General features: G+C 36.4%; 1 non-coding gene across 1 annotated transcript; it reads right to left on the reverse strand.

Annotated features, from left to right (window-relative positions):
* Window positions 1–17,012: 17,012 nt before the first annotated feature.
* Window positions 17,013–17,119, reverse strand: LOC122202476. The gene has a single exon (XR_006194689.1). It is a non-coding gene; the product is annotated as a U6 spliceosomal RNA (small nuclear RNA).
* Between the last annotated feature and the right edge of the window lie 204 nt (window positions 17,120–17,323).

Raw genomic sequence — 17,323 nt, forward strand, 5'->3', positions numbered from 1 at the left:
CATGAGACACACAGAAGACTTCCATGCTATTCCACCATCTTGGCTCCTTCCCTATACCCACATCTTTTTTGTCCATTCATCTGTTGATGGACACTTGTGTTGTGTCCATATTTTGGCTTTTGTAAATAATGCCGCAATAAATATAGTGGGGCATATGTCTCTTCCAATTAGTGTTTTCATTTTCTTTGGGTGAATATGCAGTAGTGGAGTTACTGGATCATAGGGTAGTTCTATTTTTAATTTTTTGAGGAACCTCCATACTATCTTCTACAGTGGCTGCACCAGTTTCCATTCCCACAAGCAGTTCCTTTTTCTCCACATCCTTGCCAACATTTGTTTCTTGTGTTTTTTATTTGTTTTCTATAGGTTTTCCTGAGATATACATCTCAGAAAGGCTGAAAGTTTCTCCTGATTGTATTTTTTTTCCACCTGAGAAAAATTTGGTAGCATTCTTAATAATGTAAAAAAAAAAAGTTTGAAAAATGGATGGACTCACTCTTGCCTCTGGTCTTAATTTAAAGAGTACATAGGCCAACTAATAACTATAATAAAATAATCTGTTAAGCCTCAAAGAATATAATTAAGTAATTCATTTTAAAAGAGAAATATGAATAACTTAAAATATTTGTGAATCTTTAAACTTTTTTACTGATGAAAGAAATGCAGATGAAAAGAGTAATGAGATTTTGCACTGACTTGTTTGGCAAAAATTAGTGTCTGGTGTGGGAAATGTGGAAAAATAGCCAGGCTTGTAAGCAAAAGAAGCACTCCTGCATGACCTGGAATAAATTTTCTAAGGGGCAGCTTGGAAGTAAGTGTCAATTTTAGGTGTGGATATCCTTTGGCCCAGCAATTATATTTGAGGGAATGTATCCATAGGAAATTATTGGACATGTGTTCAAAGATATATTTTCAAGGATATTAATGGATGGGCCATTTATAAAATAAAATATTTTAAAACAATACTAATATCTACTAGCCAAGATTAATGAAATTAGTTGACATATATCCATAAAATAAAAATAGCTGACATTTATTGAGCGCTTACTATTTGGTTGCCACTGTACTAGTTCATTATAGGGATTAACTCATTTAGTTTTCACAAGCATTCTCTGTATAGATAGTATTATTATCTCATTTTAAAGATGAGGAAAGTGAGACACAAGGAGGTCGAGTAACTTACCCAAGTTTATGCAGCTGCCAAGTGGCAGAGTAGGGGTGACACCCAGGCAGTCTGGTGTGAGTCTGTACATGTGGAATATAACACAACCAGTTTATGGAAAGGGGCATGGGTGTCTTTAGTAGAGGAAAGTAGATTTCAGGAGAATCTAGCATGATTATTGGAAGAATAGAGTGGAGGAAGGAAGAAGATATGTGGAATGCTTAGAAAAAAATGGAAAGAGTTTATGCCAAGATATATCAGGGATTACTTGTAGGTGACTTCCACTTTCTTCTTTATAATTCCTTATAATCTGAGATTCTTGTTCAGTAAGCTTGTATTTTTTTTAACAATTAAAAAGGTGTTTTTTAAAAATCAGCGAACTTTTGGGACACCTGGTGGCTCAGTTGGCTAAGCGTCCGACTCTTGATTTCAGTTCAGGTCATGGTCTCAAGGTTTGTGAGATCGAGCCCCACATCAGGCTTTGCACTGACAATGCGGAGCCTGCTTGGGATCTCATTCTCCATCTCTCTGTCTCTCTGCCCCTCCCCCCACTCTCAAAATAAATAAATAAACATTAAAAATAAAAAAATAAAAATCAGCCAAGTTTTAGCCTTAATTTGTTTTGAGACATTCCTTTTTGACTCAAATGGTATTGGTTTTCTCGTCTAACGTTTCCTACAAGCCAGTACCTTCCTAAATTTCAATTATTCAATAGTTTAATGTTGGCTATACATCTATATTTTAATAAAACCCTATGTAACTATCCTATGAGTCGTAATTAAGGAGATTGTAGGGATATGAAGATATAATACTGAAATGATTATAATTGACACAGTTACTTGGCTGACCAAATAGCCATTGATGGGATCTCCACTTTTTGCAGATTGGAGAAGCTGGATACTCACTTTCATAGCCATCCTTGGACCTAGAGTTGACCATGGGACAGAAGAGACCAAAGGGGCTGGTGGCTTCATAAGCCCCTACAAAATGTTTTCTTTTCCTTGTAGGAAGAGCAAACCTAACTGGCACTGCTTTCCTCTTCAAGCTTTTAGCCTGTTGTGAGGGCATGATTTTTGCAGTTGTAGTAGCCACTTTTTGAACTTCAGGTTACATATGAGGGTCAAATCAAAAGATATTCTGACCCTAACATGTGGTAGTATTGAACCTAAGACAGCTGAAGCTTATCTCCAGACTTCTTGTTCTGTGGGAAAAATAAAACCTTATTTGTTTAAGCCAACGTGAACTCTTTCATAACTTGAAGGCAAGCATATTCCCAATGGATAGTCTATTCAAAATGCTCAGGTGTTATTTTATATTGCATTTAAGAATGTTATAAGGGCACCCGTGTGACTTAGTCAGTAAAACGTCCAACTCTTGATTTTGGCTCAGGTCATGATCTCACAGTTTGTGACACTGAACCCTGCAGTTGGACTCTGTGCTGACAGCATGGAGCCTGCTTGGGATTCTCTCTCTCCCTCTCTCTCTCTCTGCCCCTCCCCCCTCTTAAAATAAACATTTAAAAAATGTTTCATATCTTACCTTGTGAAGAAATGTTTGAATCATTTCCATAGAGTCCTAAAGGACTGTATGAAAATTAGAACTAAAATTAAAACTTATTTAGAAATAAAGTTCATCTGGTTAAATTTCTTCTTTTTTATATACAAAAAAAAGTATTTAAAGAGGGTAAATTACTAGCACAAGTTTATATGACTAGTTGTTCTTTTCTTTTATAAACATTTTTAGAACTTTGTATGGTGACACCTTCAGGTGGCTATTTCTGTTTACTATAAGTCATAAGTCACAAGGTATATGAAGTGCAAGATGATAAACTATGAGCATCCTGCCACATTTCAGTAGATAGACTGCCTGACAAGAAATACATCTTCTCCTTACCCTGAGCATGGGAACTGCTGGCTGATGAATTCACAGAAGATATGAATGAAGAATGCTTGCCTGGGTGTATTGGTGGGTGTTCTTCATCATAAGCACTTCAAGAGTCATCTTGTTGGATGATTTTGGTCACTGATAGAGGCTGAGATGTGCAAGCTTATGGCAGCCGGCACAGCAATGAACTCATTATTTTTTTCTCAAAGGCCAGCTCAGCCTCTGCTAGAATGTCTTTTTGGGATTTCTGTATCACTCACAGCTAATGAGTCTGGACTTGCCACTTACATTTCCAAAGTGGATTCCAGTAGTATAATATCATTTTAGAATGAAGCTTATAAAGGAAGAAGGTTGACACTGAGAGTATACTATAGAGCCCCATCCACAAGATATTTATTATAAAACTGCATTTGAATATGTACCAATAAGGTCTTTTTCTCATGGCCAAGCTATAAAATAGCCCCACAAAATCAGAAGACACAGTTGTATCCTAAACACTTGTAAGCTCTCAGCTCCAAAATCACCTCCAAGGGAACATTCCCTAATTCTTCAGTCTGAGGCAGCCTTACAGCTACTCCAAGATATAACTCCACTTTAGTTTCTTCTAGGCTCTTATTATCATCTGACCATTATGTTATGAATTCTTTTCCTTGTTCTCTGTATCTCTCCCCACACTAGCATGTTATATCAGAAGCAGCAGGACCCGCTCAGTCTTGTTCACTGTGGCATCCTCAGTGAAGATGCAAGGCCAAAGAGCAGGAGTTCAATAAATTATTGTTGAGAGAAGGAGAGAGTGACTGTGATGCTGTAGCTACTTTGGCTATTTAGTGAAGTTAATAAATTTTCTTTTAAGGGTGAGATGGAAGATGAATTCTCTCTTTTTAGTTTTGGTGAGGGTATTGATTTGTATGTTAGCCAAGTACTTGTGTATCTTAGCCTGAAGAGTTACAGTATAAATAAGTAGAAATATACAGGAGCAGTTGCAACTAGCATATGTCTTAGTCATGATAAAATTCGTGTGTGTGTGTGTGTGTGTGTGTGTGTGTGTGTGTGTGCGTGTCTGTGTGTCTGTGTCTGTGTGTGTATGCATATAGGTTGGTTAGCTTTATATAACTTGCTTTAGCCTGAGTGGCCAAGGGTCTGGGTTACTGGGGAAAATATATATTTTTTAGATTGTGCCAGAATTATACAGATATTTTCATATTTCATTGCATAATATGTTAAACAGATATTTTCACAATCTTCAACTGATCCTATTCTCTAAGTATACATACACGTTGGTTCCCCAGTATAGAACCCAATATAAAAAGCACGAAAACCAGGCCAACATTAGCCTCACTTAGGAAACCTGCAGGGAGTTTGATGGAAAGGAAACCTGGGCGTCTGCAAGAGGTTGACACTGGGCCCAAGAGAGAAGAGCCCATAGAAAATCATGTAGCACCCCACCTACTCTTGGGATGGAAAGTCATGTAGGATGTGATATAGCAAAAACATTATTCAGCTCCAAAGAGCAGCTAAATCTGCCAGCAAACTGAATTTTCAGAGCAAGATAAAACATTAATTACAGATGACAAGATTAGCGTTTGCTTTTTCTGCAAATTCCATGGGGTCTCTAAGCAACTTGATCTTTGAATTCCCAAGGTACTAAAAAATCCACACAGAAGAGTTTGTTGTCTTAATGTTGCAAGAATCCTTGAGCAATTTACTTGAGCACTGCCAAGTAAAAATCTAGCTTAATGACACAGACTATAAGGAATATTTTTGAACTTCTTTTAGAGGACTGACATTTAAAACACAGTTTAAGCTGATAATTTTAAGTATAAATTCTTCCAAAATTCTGTGAGTACTCAAGGTGACTTGCCGGAGCTTAAAGAAACAACTGTGTCATCATCAACATTGGATTTTCATTTTAGAAAGCCTTTCCACACACTACTTTTTAAAAGTATTTGTCATTTTGAAAGTGTTTGTAATTTTAACAGAGAAGCACTTCCCAAAAGAGAAGTTTGGCTGCTGGAAGGCAAAAAGCTGAGGCCTCATATTTGATATTCATAAATGTGAAGTCACCTTTCCTCTCTTCTTGGCCCAGTCCATTAATACTGACCTCAGAGAATCCTAGGGAACACAGTACAGATTAAATTACCAATGTTCAAGGTTTGGAATAAGTTACCAATGTCCAAGCAATATCTGTTAGAGAGAAAATGTTGCTGTTGTGGGTATAGACTCTCAGACAACAAGACAAACACAAGTGTACAAGAAATAGAATACTTTTTTTTTTTTTTAGCATGGACCCTCATGTTAATGTCAATTCCCCATTCTGTTGAATGGCATAAAACATAAAGTTAGTTGTGGGTACATTCAGTCTTTTCAGGTTTAAACTTCGTAAGTTGAGAGTTTCTTTTTCTCCATCATTCTTCTTGGAGTAGCAGGTAGCATCGTGACAATTTACAAATCCCTCTGAAGTACCTGGAATGATACAGAGTTTATTCTGCCTTGGCAATATGGTTGGCTAGTTAAGGTCACTAGGCCTTCAACAATCCATGCAGCCCTCTTTTCCTTATTCTTCCAGGCAAGACCACTGCCTCCCAGAAATCTGGCTGGGAACTACAGTACAAGTCTCCTCTATTTTATCTGAACATTATATCATTTCCCCTTTTGCAACAAACATTAGCCCCTTCGCTGAGAGCCCCCCCATCAGCATCTCACTATTTCGCTCTCTTTTCTGATTTTTTTTCTCCCATCTCAAAAAGTGTGTTAATTCTGAAAAACAAAAACTCAACTTTCAGAAAAGTTGTAAGACTAATATAATTAATGACTGTATACCTTTTATGTAGCTACACCAGTTAAGATTTTGTATCATTTGCTTTATCTCTTTCTGTCTACACACAGGGATACACACACGCACACTTTTTATTCTCCTGAATCAATAGAGAGTTGCTTACATCATGCCATTTCACCCTGAAATAGTTAATCATGCATCTCCCAAGGTTAAGGCATTCTTCTACCTTGTCACATTTGGGAATTTAATATTGACACAATGCCTTTACTAGTATTACTAATGTAGCTCTATATCTAAAAGTTTCCAGTCATCTCAGCAAGGTCCTTTATACATTTTTCCTTTATAATAATAATCTTTGTATAATGATCTGTGATCCAATTTGGGCCCACTAACTGCATTTAGTTATCAGGGGTCTTACCCTTAACTGAGATTATCAGCTCAGAGAATTGTCTTGTAAGAGTACATGTAGGGAGAAGGGTTGGGAGTGGAGAAGGAAAAACTCACTTTGTTCTTTAAGCCAGACCCGTGGTTTTTAAAGCTCAGAAACCCAGAGATCACTTCTTTTGTCATTATTTACATCCTTGCTCTTAGCTGCCTACCCTGTAGGCAATGAGGGCCAGTAAAGGAAAACTAGAGGCAGGAAAACCATGCCAGTTAATATTACACTTCAAATTATTACCCTGACCCAATGTTATTACAGAAAAATGGATTTGTGCCTCCCATTAAGGTGGATTTTTCTCCTTGGGGATTGTTTAATAGTCCACAGTGTCATTTTGTTCCGCCTTATAGAACTCAGTATCTGGAGGACGATGTTCTTCCTTCTCGCCTTACTTTCTCTTTTCTGATTCCCTTCTTAGTGTCATATTGTTGCAATTGATACCAGAGAACAAATACTTATAGTTGCCTTCTTGGAGGGAAATTTTGGCCACTGACTAAATTTAGAAGGGCAGTCGCGTGGACCAGGTATGAAATCAGTAATGTTATAGATGAAAATTTGCAGGACCCTGGTATGAAGTAAATTGCTTTCACATAGGCCTCCTATAGCTAAAAGCATCAGTAGCAGCCTCAAGTTAAGTGTAGTAAGTTAAGAGTGTCTTTGCTTTCTGATAGTCTCTGAAACTGTCATTTGGACGATGAGCTCAGTTTATTAATTAGAGCTGATAACTTGTGAACTCTAAATCAGTTGTAGGTTTTCAACATGACAACCTTCTGCATTTGAGAGGCTTATATTATAAAGCCAACAACTTTATGACAATGAACCAAGGGCCTTTTGTGCTGTTCTAGGCAGTATTTTACTTGACATCAGGAAGATGTTATATAAATACTCACTGAATGAAACACAGAAGAGTAATTATTCTTATTCAAATGATAACATAAACACTTGAGCTCAGATTCCAGGATTTACTCAACTAACCCTCAGAACATGCTTTGCTGCTACTAAGATGTGCAGGGGGTAAAAAAAGAAACCAACCAAAAAAGAAAAAAAAAGAACTACTTTTATATTTTATATTTGAAAGACAAGTCATAGACTGCAAAAAAAAAATATTCACTATGCACTTACATGATAAAGCAGTTGTGTGAGAATATAAAAAGAACTCTTACAGTTCAATAATATGAAGGCAAACAACCCAGTTAAAAATGGGCAAAAGATAAAAACAGACACTTGGGTTGAAACGCAGGCCAAAAGGTGCTCAATAGCATTATTCATCACGGGAATGTGAATTATAATGAGATACTACCTCATACCCACTAGAATGGATAAAGTTAAAAATACTACCTAATACTAAGTATTAGCAACCCAAATATCTATCAAGATGTGAATATGTTATGCGCGAACAATGGGATACTCTCAGAGAAATTATAAAATGGAATGAGGCAACAGCCTGGATAAATCTCGAAATGATTATACGGAGTAAAAAAAATCCAGGCCAAAAAGAGTACATATTATATAATTCCTGTCATATGAAATTCTAGAAAATGCAAAATAATTAGAGGCAGAAAGCATACAGAAACAGTATCTTGATTGTAGTGACGGTTTCATAGGTGTATGGATAGGTTAAAAACTCATCAAATTGTACACATTAAATATGTGCAGTTTATTGTATATCAATTATACCTCCATAAAGCTGTTTTATATAAAAAAAAGAAACCATAGATTGGGAGGGAATATTTATAATATGTAAACCTAAAAAAGGGACTAATATCTAGAATGTTAAAAATTAAATTCCACAGCCCAATAAAGAAAAAATGTAACCCAATAGGAAAATGGGCAAATATCTCTAACGGGATATATATCTGACCATGGTAGCATGAAAGTCAGACAAGAGGAGGAAGGTAAATAGACTTAGAGTGTTCTAACGTCCTTGAATTTCTTGGGAATTGGCAAAAGTACTTACTTATATTAGACTTAAATATGTTAAGGATAAATATGTCATTTCTAGGAGAACCACAATAAGATAATATAAAAATACATGACTAACAAGGTAATAGAGAAGGGAAATGTAATAATAAGAAAACTTTGTTAATGCTCTCCATTCCAAGAGCTCTGAGCTTAAATTTTTCATATCCCTCTTTAACCCTGGTTCAATGTTCAAAATAGGACAAATTTGTAAATTCTTCAGGTTTTTTTTTCTTTTTTCCTGATTTGGGGTAAGAGTTGTGTGTGTGTGTGTATATATATAATTTTATTTTATTTTTTGCTGCTGCTAGTTTTTACTGTTATTGCTATCATTATTATTACTATGACTAATTATTTGCCCTATGCCAGAGGGAAAGTAATGAAAGATAATTTAATCTTCTACTTAAAACCCAGATAAAATACTTAGCTGAGAAGGAGTCTGAAACTCATAGTTTAAATGCATAATTCATGTCTCCTATAGTTTTGTCTGTACTGTCACAGTGTCCTATGCAAGCAGATAATTGAAAGTTGTGATATTTTGCTTTCAAATGTGTCTCAGGGACAACAATAGAGTCCCATCACATTTATATATATAAGCTACCTAATGCAGGCATCAGCCCTTTAGCCCCTACACTCAGAAGTTTTCTTAGTCCTTTTCCCACTGAGTCATGACTGTGGAATTGCCAGAGTGTCAGATGAGAGATTTTAAGTTTGTGGACTAATCTACAGGAGCTCTATAATAAATTATTACTGTTTATGAAGTTAGTATTTACATATATTTATTCACATATTTATGTTGCTCTTCATTACTTCCCAGATATCTGTGCTTCAATCTAGGATCATTTTTCCTTCCCCATCCCTTTACTGTTTGTTTATATAAAAATGTCTATTTTTCCTTCATTTTTAATAATATTTTTTGTTGGAGATTGAATTAAAAATTGATAGGATTTTTTCCCAAGTGTTTTCCTGATCTGCTTCCATTGTCTTCTGACTTCCATTGTTTACGTTGAGAAGTCAGTATCAGTGGTTTTTTGTCTTGTTAACAATGCATCATTTTTCATTGCCTACTTTTCTCCCCTTTTTATTTTGAAAAAATTCAGAGCTATAGAAAATTTGAAAGAACAGTACAACTAAAAATCTATATATACTTTACCAATATATACCAATTTTAAATATTTTTCCACATTTGTCTTCTTTTTCACTCTCTCTGTCTGCCATACACATACATATGTATGTCCTCACTATCCTCACTCAGAATACCTCCCAATATCTGTCCTCATTCAGAAATTCATTGCTCTTAGCAGTAGAATCTATCTTTCCTAATTCATCTGACCAACAATACTGTCCACTGTTTTTGATTGAGACAGTCTCTAAACATCTAGCCAAACAATATAAATATTTAAAAAAATTCAATCATATTAGTTTTCTATCACTGCATAAGAAATTACCATAAACTTAGCACCTTAAAACAACATATATTTATTATCTCAAAGTTTCTATGGAACAGGAGTCCTAATATGGGTTATCCAGGTCCTCTGCCAAGGATCTCATGAGCCTGAAATTACAATGTTATAGCTGGCACTGTGATCTCATTGAGACTCAGGGTCTTTTTTCCAGCTTACTAGTTGGTAGGATTCAGTTCCTTATGATTATAGGACTGAAGTCCTCAATTTCTTCCTTGCTAGAAAGAGGGACAACTCTCAGCTCCTAGAGGCTACCCTCAGGTCTTTGCCACATGTTCCTCTCCATAGGCATTTTAGACATACTGCTTCTTCAAGGTCAACAGGAGAATCTCACTCTTGTCTGCTATGACAGAGTCTCATGTACAGGAGTGATTATCCCATCATAGTTACAGTCCCTACCCACACACACAAGGAGAGAATTACACAGCACAAATACACCAACAGGCAGGAATCTTGGGGGCCATCTTAGAATTCTGCCTACTACAGCAAGATTTAATGACATTGATGACAATGATGTTTGGAGAACTGCTTGATTCCTACACAAATCATAGATAAATGAGTAGATCAATTAACAAGTGAAAACAAAACAGATGAAATTGATAGCATTTCCAAAGAGAATGATTGGTTATCAAGGAATTAAGAGATACTCCTGGAAAAATTGCTAAATGTCATAGAAATTTTTATAAAAATATGCTTACATAGTAAGTATTGAAACTATGGGTATTGTTTTAGGTTTCTAAAACATTTGTTAGAGAAATTTTGTCTCTCTAAACTATCAAAATGTGATTCATTTTTTTGTCCTAATAATTAGAAGATAGTTATGATAATTTAAATTTTATAAATTATAAAAACAAAACTGGAAGTACATTCATTAAAAAGTGGTGTTTTTTTATTCATTTTATGAGATAAATCCAGAATCACTTTTCTCTCCCCATTTGATACTGAATTTTGGTCTCTATTTAATTTATCTATCTATCTATCTATCTATCTATCTATCTATCTATGTTTATTTTTTTATTTTTGAGAGAGAAAGAACACAAATGAGACAGGGACAGAGTGAGAGGGAGACACAGAATCTGAAGCAGGATCCAAGCTCTGAGCTGTGAGCAGAGAGCCTGAAGCAGGGCTCGAACTCATGAACTGTGAGATCATGACCTAAGCTGAAGTCAGACCCTCAACCAATTGAGCCATCCTGGTGTCCCTTGGTCTCCATTTTAAATTGATTTACTTTATGTGGCTTTATCTGGGATCAACTTCCCTGGTGTATTGAATCCCTGCACTTGAAAAATGCATCATGTTTGGGGGGACTATCTGGCTTGGTATATGAAATACAAGAACTATTGTCAGCTAGTAGTATTGCCATGCAGTGAAGTAGACTAAACTATCAGTATCTACAGTGGTTAGCTCAACTTGTTGGAGTACATATGAAATTATTTATTGAACCATGGTCTTAGTTTTTCACAGTTATGGTATTCAAAATTATTTACAAATAAGAAGGCATGGCCACTGACCAATCAGATTGAATGTCTTCCATAAACAAATGATAAGACCATACTAGGGCATTTCAGGCAGATAGGCAAATACCACTCTGTTTTGTATATTTCATTTCATTATGGGCGAGTATCATATTGCATTCCTAAGCCTAGATAATTTTACAAATGATTATACAGATATGACACTAGGAAAAGGAAGAGACTGAATTCCCTGTCCAACCATTTGAGAGTCCAAAGCTTACTACTCAAGCATTTAAAGAGACCAATGAAATCTCCCCTCACAACTCCCAAACCACAGAAACAATCTTTTTTGTAAGGATGACATTGCAGAAGGGAAAAGTGAATAGTTACAAAGAGGGTGGGGCTTTTGTTCAGTGTGAATTCTGGGACACTGCACCTGGGTATGTCAGACTTAAACTCCAGATGTTAATAATCAAATAAGTTATTATTTTTTTTCTTTAAAGTAGGGGTGGAGAGAGAATGAAGTCTATGCTGTATAGTTCGGGACATTGGCTTTGTGTGATACTGTCTGCTAAGAAGCACATCCTTTGGAGGGTGGTTTTTTTCTGTTTATTTTTTTTATTTTTTAATATAATTTATTGTCAAGTTGGTTAACATACAATGTATACAGTGTGCCCTTGATTTTAGGGGTAGATTCCTGTGATTCATCACTTATATACAACACCCAGTGCTCATTCCAGCAAGTGCCCTCCTCGATGCCCATCACCCATTTTCCCCTTCCCCCTGCACCTCCATCAACCCTCAGGTTTTTCTCTGTATTTAAGAGTCTCTTATGGTTTGCCTCCCTCCCTCTCTGTTTCTAACTATTATTTTTTCCCTTCCCTTTCCCATGGTCGTCTGTTAAATTTCTCAAATTCCACATATGAGTGAAAAATTATATCTGTCCTTCTCTGACTGACTTATTTCACTTAGCATAATACCCTCCAGTTCCATCTATGTTGCTGCAAATGGCAGGATTTCATTCTCTCATTGCCAAGTAGTATTCCATTGTATATATAAACCACATCTTCTTTATCCATTCATCAGTTGATGGACATTTGGGCTTTTTTCATAATTTGGCTATTGTTGAACATTGGGGTACATGTGCCCCTATGCATAAGTGCTCCTGTATCCTTTGGATGAATTCCCAGTAGCGCTATTGCTGAGTCATAGGGTAGTTCTATTTTTGATTTTTTGAGGAACCTCCACACTGTTTTCCAGAGTGGCTGCACCAGTTTGCATTCCCACCAACAGTGCAAGAGGATTCCCATTTCTCCACATCCTTGCCAGCATCCATGGTTTTCTGAGTTGTTAATTTTAGCCACTCTGACTGGTGTGAGGTATCTCAATGTGTTTTGATTTGTATTTCTCTAATGATGAGTAATGTTGAGCATCTTTTCATGTGCCTGTTGACCATCTGGATGTCTTCTTTGAAAAAGTGTCTATTCATGTCTTCTGCCCATTTCTTCACTGGATTATTTGTTTTTCAGGTGTTGAGTTTGGTAAGTGCTGTATAGATTTTAGATAGTAACCTTTTATCTGATATGTCATTTGCAAATATCTTTTCCCATTCCATTGATTGCCTTTTAGTTTTGTTGATTGTTTTCTTTGCAGTGCAGAAGACTTTTATCTTCATGAGGTCCCAAATAGTAAATTTTGCTTTTATTTCCCTTGCCTTTGGAGATGTGTCGAGCAAGAAATTGCTGCAGCTGAGGTCAAAGAGGTTGTTGTCTGTCTTCTCCTCTAGGGTTTTGATGGTTTCCCATCTCACATTTAGGTCTTTTATCCATTTTGTTTTTGTGTATGGTGTCAGAAAGTGGTCCAGTTTCATTCTTTTGCATGTTGCTGTCCAGTTCTCCCAGCACCATTTGCTAAAGAGACTGTCTTTTTTCCATTGGATACTCTTTCCTGCTTTGTCAAAGATTAATTGGCCATACATTTGTGGGTCCAATTCTGGAGTCTCTATTCCATTGTTCTATGTGTCTGTTTTTGTGTGAATACAATACTGTCTTGATGATTACAGCTTTGTAGTAGAGGCTAAAGTCTGGGATTGTGATGCCTCCTGCTTTGGTTTTCTTTTTCAACATTACTTTGGCTATTCGGGGTCTTTTGTGGTTCCAAACAGATTTTAGAATTGTTTGTTCTAGCTTCGAGAAGAATGCTGGTACAATTTTGACTGGGATTGCATTGAATGTGTAGATTGCTTTGGGTAGTATTAACATTTTAACAATATTTGTTCTTTCAATCCATAAGCATGGAATGTTTCTCCATTTCTTTGTGTCTTCTTCAATTTCCTTCATAAGGTTTCTATAGTTTTCAGCATACAGATCTTTTACATCTTTGGTTAGGATTATTCCTAGGTATCTTATGGTTCTTGGTACAATTGTAAATGGAATTGATTTCTTTATTTCTATTTCTGTTGCTTCATTATTGGTGTATAAAAGTGCAACTGATTTATGTACATTAATTTTGTATCCTGTGACTTTGCTGAATTCATGTATCAGTTCTAGCAGCTTTTTGGTAGATTCTTTCAGATTTTCCATGTAGAGTATCATGTTATCTGCAAAAAGTGAAAGTTTGACTTCTTCTTTGCCAATTTGGATGCCTTTTATTCCACTTTGTCATCTGATTGCTGATGCTAGGACTTCCAACACCATGTTAAACAATGGTGGTGAGAGTGGACATCCCTGTTGTGTTCCTGATTTCATGGGAAAAGCTCTCAGTTTCTCCCCATTGAGGATGATACTGGCTGAGGGCTTTTCATATATGGCTTTTATGATGTTAAGATATGTTCCTTCTATCCTGACTTTCTTGAGGGTTTTTATTAAGAAAGGGTGCTGTGTTTTGTCAAATGCTTTTACTGCATCTATTGACAGAATCATATGGTTCTTATCCTTTCTTTTATTAATGTGATGTATCACATTGAATGATTTGCAAATATTGAACCAGCCCTGCAGCCCAGGAATGAATCCCAATTAATCATGGTGAATAATTCTTTTTATATGCTTTTGAATTTGATTTGCTAGTATCTTGTTGAGAATTTTTGCATCCATGTTCATCAGAAATATTGGCCTATAATTCTCCTTTTTTTGTGGGGTCACTGTCTGGCTTGGGAATCAAGGTAATGCTCACTTCATAGAATGAGTCTAGAAGCTTTCTTTCCATTTATATTTTTTGGAACAGCTTGAGAAAGATAGGTATTAGCTCTTCTTTAAATGTTCAGTAGAATTCCCCTGGGAAGCCATTTGGCCCAAGACTCTTATTCGTTGGGATATTTTTTTTTTAATTTTTTTTTTTAACGTTTATTTATTTTTGAGACAGAGAGAGACAGAGCATGAACGGGGGAGGGGCAGAGAGAGAGGGAGACACAGAATTGGAAACAGGCTCCAGGCTCCAAGCCATCAGCCCAGAGCCCAATGCGGGGCTTGAACCCACAGACCGCGAGATCGTGACCTGAGTTGAAGTCGGACGCTTAACCGACTGAGCCACCCGGGGCGCCCCTCGTTGGGAGATTTTTGATAACTGATTAAATTTCTTTGCTGGTTATGGGTCTGTTCAAATTTTCTATTTCTTCCCATTTGAGTTTTGGTAGTGTGTGGGTGTCTAGGAATTTGTCATTTCTTTGAGGTCCAGTTTGTTGGCATATAATTTTCTGTAGTATTCTCTGATAATTGTTTGTATTTCTGTGGTGTTGGTTGTGATATATCCTATTTCATTTGTGATTTTATCTATTTGGGTCCTCTCTCATTTCTTTTTGAGAAGTCTGGCTAGGGGTTTATCAACTTTGTTTATTTTTTCAAAACCAGCTCTTTGTTTCATTGATCTGTTTTATTGGTGGGGTTTTTGTTTTTTGGTTTTTTTTTGGATTCTATATTGTTTATTTCCTCTCTAATCTTTTTTTTTTTTTTTTTTTTTTTTTTTATAATTTATGTCCAAATTAGTTAGCATATAGTGCAACAATGATTTCAGGAGTAGATTCCTTAGTGCCCCTTACCCATTTAGCACATCCCCCCTCCCACAACCCCCTCAGTAACCCTCAGTTTGTTCTCCATATTTATGAGTCTCTTATATTTTATCCCCATCCCTGTTTTTATATTATTTTTGTTCCCTTCCCTTATGTGCATCTGTTTTGTCTCTTAAAGTCCTCATATGAGTGAAGTCATATGATATTTGTCTTTCTCTGACTGACTAATTTCACTTAGCATAATACCCTCCAGTTCCATCCACGTAGTTGCAAATGGCAAGATTTCATTCTTTTTGATTGCCAAGTAATACTCCATTGTATATATATACCACATCTTCTTTATCCATTTATCCATCGATCTACATTTGGGCTCTTTCCATACTTTGGCTATTGTTGATAGTGCTGCTATAAACATTGGGGTGCATGTGTCCCTTCAAAACAGCACACCTATATCCCTTGGATAAATACCTAGTAGTGCAATTGCTGGGTCATAGGGTAGTTCTATTTTTAGTTTTTTGAGGAACCTCCATACTGTTTTCCAGAGTGGCTGCAGCAGCTTGCATTCCCATGCTCTAATCTTTATTATTTTTCTTCCTCTGCTGGCCTTAGGGTTTCTTTGCTCTTCTGCTCCTAGTTCCTTTAGATGTGCTGTTATATTTTGTATTTGGGATTTTTCTTGTTTCTTGAAATAGGCCTGGATTGCAATGTATATTCCTCTTAGGACTGCTTTTGCTACATCCTAAAGTTTTGGATTGTCATGCTTTCATTTTCATTTTCTTTCATATTTTTTTTTTATTTCTTCTTTAATTGCCTGGTTGACCCATTCATTCTTTACCAGGATGTTCTTTTGATCTCCATGCATTTGGAGGTTTTCCAAACTTTTTCCTGTAGTTGATTTCAAGTTTCATAACATTGTGATTTGTAAATATGCATTATGTGGTCTCAATTCTTTTATATTTATTAAGGGCTGTTTTGTGAGCCAGTGTATGATCTATCTTGGAGAATGTTCCATGTGCACTCGAGAAGAATGTGTATTCTGCTGCTTTTGGATGAATATATCTGCCAAGTCCATCTGGTCCAGTCTATCATTCAGGGCCATTGTTTCGTTATTGATTTCTGTCTAGATGATCTGTCCCCTGCTATAAGTGCAGTATTAAAGTTACCTGCAATTATGATATTCTTATCAATAAAATTGCTTATGTTTGTGAATGATGTATATATTTGGGTGTTCCCAATTGGGTGCATAAACATTTATAATTGCTAGCTCTTCTTGATGGATAGACCCCATAATTAGGATATAATGCCCAACTTCCTCTCTTGTTACAGTTAGTTTAAAATCTTCTTTGTCTGATATAACTATGGATACTCCAGCTTTCTTTTGATTTCCAGTAGCATGATAGATGGTTGTTCATCCCGTCACTTTCAATCTGAAGGTGTCCTCAGGTCTAAAATGGGTCTCTTGTAGACAGCATAGATGGATCTTATTTTTTATCCATTCTGATACCTTGTGTCTTTTGATTGAAGCATTTAGTCCGTTGGCATTCAGCATTATTATTGTAAGATATAGATTTAGTGTCATTGTGTTATCTCTAGGTTTGATGCTTGTGGTGATGTCTCTGGACGTTTGTAGTCTTTGCAACATTCCACTCACAGAGTCCCCCTTAGGATCTCTTGCAGGGCTGGTTTAATGGCCATGAACTCCTTAAGTTTTTGTTTATCTGGGAAAGACTTTATCTCTCCTTGTATTGCGAATGACAGATTTGCTGGATAAAGGATTCTTGGCTGCCTATTTTTCCCATTCAGCACATTGAATATTTCCTTCCACTCCCTTCTGGCCTGCCAAGTTTCAGTGGATAGGTCTACTACTACCTTTAAAAATACAGACACTTCAAGAATTTGCGTGTCATCCTTGAGCAGGGGCCATGCTAATTTTCTCTGTATTGTGCCAGTTTTAGTAAATGTGCTGCCGAAGCAAGCCCTGGAATGTTTTCAATGTAATATTAGACCAGGGCCATATCTAAGGATTGTGTGAGTCATGGCCCTAAAAATCAGCGCCTTCTTCAGTTTTTTGGTACTAGCTATTGCTTGCCATGTCTTAGTCCTGTGCTTGTGTTAGACCTATGACCATAGACTGAGAAGTCCTGTTTCCCTTTTCCTTAGAAACTCAGAATGTTAAAACACTG

This window comes from Panthera leo, chromosome A1 (assembly GCF_018350215.1).
Source record: "Panthera leo isolate Ple1 chromosome A1, P.leo_Ple1_pat1.1, whole genome shotgun sequence".
Taxonomy (NCBI): domain Eukaryota; kingdom Metazoa; phylum Chordata; class Mammalia; order Carnivora; family Felidae; genus Panthera; species Panthera leo.